General features: G+C 34.7%; 1 non-coding gene across 1 annotated transcript; it reads left to right on the forward strand.

Annotated features, from left to right (window-relative positions):
• Positions 1-1,061: 1,061 nt before the first annotated feature.
• On the forward strand, positions 1,062-1,168 carry LOC128296162 (small nucleolar RNA R71). Its single transcript, XR_008286710.1, has one exon. It is a non-coding gene; the product is annotated as a small nucleolar RNA R71 (small nucleolar RNA).
• Positions 1,169-8,525: the final 7,357 nt, after the last annotated feature.

Here is an 8,525-nt window from a genome sequence, read left to right on the forward strand (position 1 = left end):
GTTTAGCTCCACATGCGACGCCTCATCCAACTTTCACTTATTTGCTAATAACTCCTTTAAAAATTTCATTGCGTTTGGCATCTGCGATAGAACTTCAATAAACGGAAGTTAATGTGTAATTTTTTAAGAGTTTAAAGAATTTACCAAATTGTTCATCTGAACGGTCTTTCCTTGCCGCGTTGGGGTATGGCACACGAGGTTTATATTCGACATTCACTAATTTGTTTTCATTATAACCTGCCTCACCTTGACCTTTGCTTACTACAGTTTCTTGCCTCGGTTCTTGCTCAGGCTCAACGACTCCTTCGTCATCATGAATATTAATTGCGTTGAGTTGTTCCCTTGGGTCGGGTTTAGTATTACTTGGCAAGCTATCTTGTGGTCTTTCGAAGATTAGTTTGGAAAGCTGGCCTATCTGAGTTTCGAGCCCTTGGATCGATGCTTGTTGATTCTTAAGTGTTGTCTCGGTATTCTGGAAACGAGTTTTTGACACCGAGGTAAACTTTGAGAGCATCTCTTCAAGGTTTGGCTTCTTTTCCTGTTGGTACAGTGGTTGTTGGTAGCCTAGAGGTGGTTGTGGTCTTTGATTTCCTTGATAGCCCCACGAGAAATTGGGGTGGTTCCTCCAACATGCATTGTAAGTGTTACTATATGGATTGTTTTGAGGTCGAGGATTATTACCCATGTAATTTAATTGCTCGTTATCCATGTTGTGGCCATAAGGTTGGTATTCTGCATGGCTTGTTCCACCTCCACTTGCTTCGCAATGCATTACTAGGTGAACCTGTGAAGAACTAAGAAAACCATCAATTTTCTTATTCAATAGTTCTAACTGATTAGAGAGCATGGTGACTGAATCGACGTTATAAACATCAGCTGTTTTTGTTGGCTTTGTCCTCATGACTTGCCACTGACAGTTAATCAGTGACATCTCCTTTGTAAACTCATAGGCATCTTTAGGTGTTTTATTATTGATGGTTCCACCAGCAGCCGCGTCAACCATTTGTCGAGTCGAAGGATTTAGGCCATTATGGAACATTTGAACCTGTAGCCAAAGCGGTAACCCATGGTGAGGGCACCTTCTCAAAGGGTCCTTGTATCTCTCTCATGCATCGTAGAGTGTTTCTAAATCCATCTGCACAAAAGAAGAGATATCATTACATAATTTAGTCATTTTAGCCGGTGGAAAATATTTTAGTAAAAAATTTTAGGTCATTTGTTCCCAAGTAGTAATTGACCCTCATGGTAACGAGTTCAACCACTGTTTAGCTTTGTTTCTTAATGAAAAGGGAAACAATTGAAGACGTATAGCATCATCAGAAATGCCATTGATTTTAAATGTATTGCAGAATTCCAGAAAGTTTGCTAAGTGAGCGTTGGGATCCTCATCCTGCAAACCGTCAAACTGAATAAATTGTTGTATCATTTGAAAAGTGTTAGGTTTCAGTTCAAAAGTATTTGCAGCTACAGCAGGTCTAACTATGCTCGATTCAGTTCCTGTTAAAGAAGGTTTAGCATAATCATACATAGTGCGTGGAGCAGGATTTTGATTAACCGCAATTGCAGGAGGTAGCTGATTGTCTTGGTTTTCAGCCATCTTTTCGATTAGGGGTTGAGTATCGTCCTCTTGCTCATTCTCTGTGTATCTTAAGCTTTGCTTTATTTCTCTTTAGTTTCTGCAAACTGTGCAATCAATTTCTTCGTCAAAAAGTAGTGGTCTTGACGGGTTTCTTCTAGTCATAAACTATAAAAACTTACCAAGAGAAGGAAAAAGTAAATTAATAATTAATAATAATAATTAAATTAAATTAAATTGCAATAAAAATAATGGCTAAAGTAATAAAAATTGAGCGTTCCTAATATCATAGTTCCCCGGAACAGCGTCAAAAACTTGATTGCGTGATTTCGTGATAGGTTTTAAATATTTATGATTAATCGTTCTTAAAACTAACTATTATTGCAATGTAGGCAAGTGTACCTATCGAACAGTAGTATAGTTTTAGCAAGAGCTGATTGTCGAACCCAAAGGAACTAAAAGCACTTGTAATTTTTATTATCTAGCCTAAGAATAAAGAGGTTTTTGTTTTAACTAATTAATTATCTAAACTAAGAATTCATAGAGAATGGAATTAGGGAATTGCTTTTGGGAAAATCAATTGAATGAAGACAATGCCTAAGGAAAAATCCACCTAGACTGTACCTGTTATTTTGGCTCCGAATCGGATGATTTATTCATTTAACTTGTTCCGTAGAGATCCCTAAGTTATGTTATTATCCCTATTCAAGACTAATAACGTCTAATCCCTAAATTGAATAATTGAGACCTTTCTCTAATTAACACCCTAGGATTGCATTAACTCGATCTATGGATCCCTTTATTAGGTTTCACCCTAATCCAGCAAAATCTTGTCACCCTATGTCTAGGCGCGCAAACAACTATGCTTAATTATGACAAATGTACTCTTAGACAGGGTCTATTCCTCCTCTGAATAAGAGCTTATCTTGAATCAGTATCCTGGGATATCAAAACAAGAATTAAGAACACATAATTAAGAACAAGTTAAATATTTATCATACAATTCAGAAAATAATAACAAGATTCGTCTTGGGTTTCATTCCCCTTAGGTATTTAGGGGTTTTAGTTCATAACTAAATAAGAAAACATCTCAGAATAATAAAGAATACAAAACATAAAGAAAACCTAAAACTCCTGAAGTGGAAATTAAGGGTAGATCTTCAGTCTTGATGGTGAATCTGGCTTCTGAGATAGATCAATCGACTTCCTTGGAGTAATTCCTTACTCCCTATTCTGTGTCTTCCATTTTCTTCCTCCTCTAGGGTGTATTTATTGGCTTTGGAATGCCTAAATGCCCTCAAAATTAGCCTTTTCCGAATTGGACTCAACTAGGGCTCGATAGGGACACGCCCGTGTAACACGCCAGTGTGCGATTACTTCAGGCTGTGCTTGAGCCTGCCAAATTGACACGGCCGTGTGGTCTGCCCATGTGAGGAGGTCCAGGCTGTGTTGATTTTGTACTTTGGCCCATTTTCTCTATTTTTGGCCTGTTTCTCGTTCCTTTTTCTCTCCTATGCTCTCCTAAGTATAAAATATGAAATTAAAGCATTAGGAGCACCGAATTCACCAATTATAATAGGAAATCATCCATAAAATGTGTTAAAGATAGGGTAAAAATATGTATAAATTAAGAGTTTATCGCGACCTAATGAATCTCGGACTCAATTTGCCTTTAAGATCAAATCGAAGTATTTTCTTCCATAGTGACACTTTTAGAAACACTCTATCCCCGATCTAAAACTTAATAGCTTTTCTTTTCAAGTCTGCGTATAATTTCTGACGATTTGATGCTGCTTTCAAACTATCGTAGATCACTTTCACTTTTTCTTCTGTTTCTTTAATCAAATCAACATCGTGAATCTTATGCTTCAGTCCAGTACAAAGGTGTTTGACATTTCCGATCGTATAAAGCTTCATACGGTGCCATTTTAATACTTGTTTGAAAGCTATTATTATACGTAAATTCAATCAATGGCAAATACTTTTCCAACATACCTTCGAACTCAAGAATACAACATCTTAACATATCCTCGAGTATCTGAATAACTCGATCGGATTGACCATCTGCCTGCAGGTGAAATACAGTACTAAAATGTAGTTTTGTACCCAGTGCATCTTGCAGTTTCTTTCAAAACCTCGATGTAAACCTCAGATCTCTATTCGAAACAATAGAAATAGGTACCCCGTGTAATCGAATAACCTCAGAGATATACAACTCAACTAACTTTTCAAGTAATAGTCCATTTGTACCGGAATGAAATGAGCCGATTTTGTCAATCTTTCAACTATAACCCAGAGGTAGGGGTAAACCCGAAACAAAATCCATAGTTACTCTAACCCATTTCCATTCAGGAATCATAATAGGTTGCAATAAACTAGACAACACCTAATGCTCAGCTTTAACTAGATGACAAATAAAAAATTTAGAAATGAACTCTGACATGTCACTTTTCATACTAGGCCACCAATAAAGTTGTTTCAAGTTATTATACATTCTTTCAGGATGAATAGATAAATGACTACTATGTGCTTTGTTCAAAATCATTCGAATCAACTCTGAATTTTTAGGAACACATATTCATCCTCTGGATCTCAAACAATCATCTGAATCAACTTGAAACTCGTCAGGGTTTGAATCACATTGAGCTTATTTTGTTAACATTTCATTATCAACTTTTTGAGCTTCACTAATCCGCTGTAAAAACAACGGTCTCGCTTTCAACTCAGCTACAATCGAGCCATCATCAAATAAAGCCAACTGAGTATTCATTGCACGTATAGCAAATAAATACTTTCGATTTAAAGTATCAGCAACAACATTTGCTTTTGTTAGATGATAATCAATCACTATCTCGTAATCTTTTAACAATTCTAGCCATTTACGCTATCGCAAATTCAAATCCTTCTGAGTCATCAGATATTTTAGACTCCCATGATCTGAATAAACATGACATTTCTCACCGAACAAATAATGACGCTAGATCTTCAATGCAAATACAATGGCTGCTAACTCTAAATCATGCGTCGGGTAATTCTTTTCATGCGGCTTTAATTGTCTCAAGGCATAAGCTATGACTTTGCCTGCGTGCATCAAAAGACAACCCAGGCCATTCAACAATGCATCACTATAAATCACAAATTCTCTACCCGATTCTGGCTGTACTAACACTGGAGCTTCAGTCAAAAGAGCTTTATACTGATCAAAACTTTTCTGACATTTCTCAGATCATTCATGCTTTAAATCTTTCTGAAGTAATCTCGTCAACGGAATCGCAATCATTGAAAAGTCTTTCACAAATCATCTATAATAGCCAGCAAGTCCCAGAAAATTGCAGACTTTGGATACATTTCTCGGAGGCTTCCAATCCATTATTGCAGGAATCTTATTTGGCTCGACTCGAATACCCGATGCTGACACAATATGCCCCAGAAAACCAACCTCAGGCAACCAAAATTCACATTTACTAAACTTTGCATATAACTGCTTATCTCGTAGAGTCTACAATACAATTCTCAAATGCTCGGCTTAGTTTCATCTCTCAAATAGATCAAAATATCATCTATGAACACAACATCAAATCGATCTAGGTATGCTCTGAAAATTCTGTCCATTAAGTCCATAAAGATAGCAGGTGCATTCGTTAATATGAAAGGCATAACTAAAAATTCATAGTGACCATACCTTGTTCTGAATGCAGTCTTCGGCACATCTGAGTCTCTAACTCGCAACTGATAATAACTCGATCTCAAATCTATCTTTGAAAATATTGTAGCCCCTTTTAACTGATCAAACAAATCATCTATTCTGGGCAGAGGATATTTATTCTTGATTGTCACTTTGTTAAGCTGTCTGTAGTCTATACACATTCTCATCATGCCATCTTTCTTTTTCACAAACAATACGGGAGCAACCTAGGGTGAAAAAATTAGTTGTACAAATCCTCTATCGGTTAATTCTTGCAATTGAGCTTTTAATTCTTTTAACTCTATCGGAGCCATTCTATATGGAGCTATCGATGTCGGAGTTGTATCCGGCACTAAGTCAATGCCAAACACAACTAGCACTGATTCAATCTTTTTTCAGTCACTTTCATATCAAGCACATAAGCCAAGTAAGCTTCACAACCCTTTCTCATATATTTAGAACTAACATCAATGAAATCACTGTTGGGAAACCATTCAGATCATCTGACTCAATCCAGATAATTTCATTATTTTGACATCTCAAATCAATAATCTTTCGTTTGTAATTCACAAAAGCATCATGCAACGTTAGCCAATCCATACCCAGGATTATATCAAACTCGTCAAATGTCAACAACATCAAATCGTCCAAAAAGTAATTATCCCAAATCATAAATGTAATAGCCCAAAATTGGGTCTAGTTGGAACAGAGGTTTTGGGACCGCAAAATCCAAGATAGAAATAATTATTTTATGATTATTTTGAAGTCTATTATATGATTTCATGATTGTGTGAAAATTTCGTGAAGAAATTCTATGCATAAAGTGCTTAATTTGAAGTTAGGGACTAAATTGAATAAGTTACAAAACTTGCATTCTAGAAGTTTCTAGTATGAAATTGCTTTGAAATATTAATTAGGAGGTCTTAAATAGAAATTTTACCAATTTCTAAGTGATGGACAAAAATTGGACATGGATGGAATTTTTGAAAGTTTAGTAAGGAAAAAGGGAAAATAAAGCCAAAATTGACTCATCTTTTTCATGGAGGCCAAGATTAGCATGGGGGAAGCCCTGGATAGGGTTTTCAAGCTTTCCAAGCTCAATATTAAGTCCGTTCTAACCTTGTTTTTACAAGTTCTTTACGTTTTTAGAATCCTGAAAATTTGATTAAGCTTATTCTAGCAATAATTTAAGCTAGGGTTCATATTTGGAAAAATACCCATAGGTGAAATGTGTTTATTTTGCTGTTTTATAATAGAATATGAGGTTTTAAATTATGTTAGACAACTTGTGCTACTCGGTTTTGAGTGAAAACGAGTAAAAGGGCTTAATTAGTAAAAATACCTAATACACATAAGTATATGTTAGAGTGAGAATTTGATGTTGCCATAGAAGGGAAAAGTGACCAGCATGTCATAAAACATAAGAATAAGGGATGAAGTTTAATTCCCGAGCCCAAGGGAAAAAGTGTAAATATGCAAAAATTTAGGGGCAAAATTGTAATTTTTTCAAAGTTTGAGTTAAGGACTGTTTTGAATAGTAAATTAATTAAATAAGTAAAATATGATGTTTTAGATCCCAAAAAATGAGATTTGAACCTAGAAAGAGAGAAAAATCGAAAATTGGGAAAGTTGGTAAAATGATCGTTTTAGTATCGAGGTAAGTTCATATGTATAATAAGCATTAATTTATGCATGTTTCAATGTAAAATTGATATATTTATTATAATTTTCGAGGTGTTGAAAGTATGTAAGTTGGTATGATAATAATATAGCAATAATCTTGTAATTTATATTTGAAAGTTAAATTTAGTGAATTAATTGAATTATGTCAAATTAAATGATTATGGTGCCAAGTTTATGAATTGATTTAAAATATGTCTATGGTACATGAAGTGCATTGAATTATCATACATAAATGTGATTTCTATGATTATGGATATTATGGGAAATTGTAAGTTCATATGATTTTTAATAAGGCAATGTGTAATTTAATGTTATTGCATTGATATTAAATGAGATGTAAGTTTATATGTAAGTAATACATCAATATTACTTGTATTATGATATTTTATAATAATATTGGAAATATGTTTGTGGATAATTACTTGATTGGTGAAATTGTTGGAAAAGAGAGATAAATCCCGGTTGAGCCTTCGAAAAGATTGGATGATACAGATAGTGTGTAGCTAGGTCACATGTATGGTGCTGAGTGAACATCATGTGTACAAGAGAGCTACAAGACATTATGATGTAGCTAGGTCACATGGGTTATACTATGTGTACACCATGTAGACAAGAGAGCTACGGGATATATGTAGCTAGGTCGCATGAGTGGTTCCAAGTGAAGGACACCATGTAGACAAGAGAGCTACGAGATAAATTGGCTAGGTCACATGGGTGGTACTGAGTGTTCACCATGTGTACAAGAGAGCTGAACTATATGATGGGTGGAGCTATGTGCTGAAACCACCAAGTATCGAGGATTGATCCGAAGTGTTCGACGAGAGACTCTCTATGTATTGCTTTGTGAGTTTTGTGATGAATAAGTGCATGAACTTGGTTATGTGAATGATGTTTTCATTAAGTGACCAGGATGTAGTAAGGTTATAAACAAGTAAGTTATACATGAGGATGATTTTATGGTGACCTTGTGATCATGGGCCTATACTTGTGGTGTATGAAATGTGGTGAAAATGATTTGTGATATGTATGTTAAAATGAGGTTAATACAAAGAAAATGTGAAAGAGTGAATTAGCAATAAAACTGTTTTGGACAGTAGCAGTGATGTGATTTTGAAAAATCACCAAAACTAGTAGAAATTTAATAAGAGGATGAATGAGATATAAAATTAAATATTAATGAGTCTATTTTCATATAAAAGAAACACAGAAAGAAAAGGAGTTCTATATTTTTAGATATTTATGTTTTTGTGAGACTGGTTCAGAATGATTACGTGATCCCCTGTTCTGACTTTGGAAAATCACAAAAAATTGGATAAAAATAATTAGAGGCTTAAACTTATATTTTTAAAATCCTTAATGAGTCTATTTTCAATATAGATCAACATGAACATTATCCTGTTTCTGTATTGTGAGATAATTAATTTTTAGTCAAGAGAGGTCAGAACTGTCAGAATGTGAAACAGGGGAAATTTTAATGAATAAAATGTACTAATTTGCTAAACTAAAAATTATGAAAATTTTATGGTGGAAAGATATGTGAATCTTGTTTTAGGATAAATTTATGGATCTTAATTTGGATCT

The sequence above is a fragment of the Gossypium arboreum genome, chromosome 7 (assembly GCF_025698485.1).
Source record: "Gossypium arboreum isolate Shixiya-1 chromosome 7, ASM2569848v2, whole genome shotgun sequence".
Classification (NCBI taxonomy): Eukaryota; Viridiplantae; Streptophyta; class Magnoliopsida; order Malvales; family Malvaceae; genus Gossypium; species Gossypium arboreum.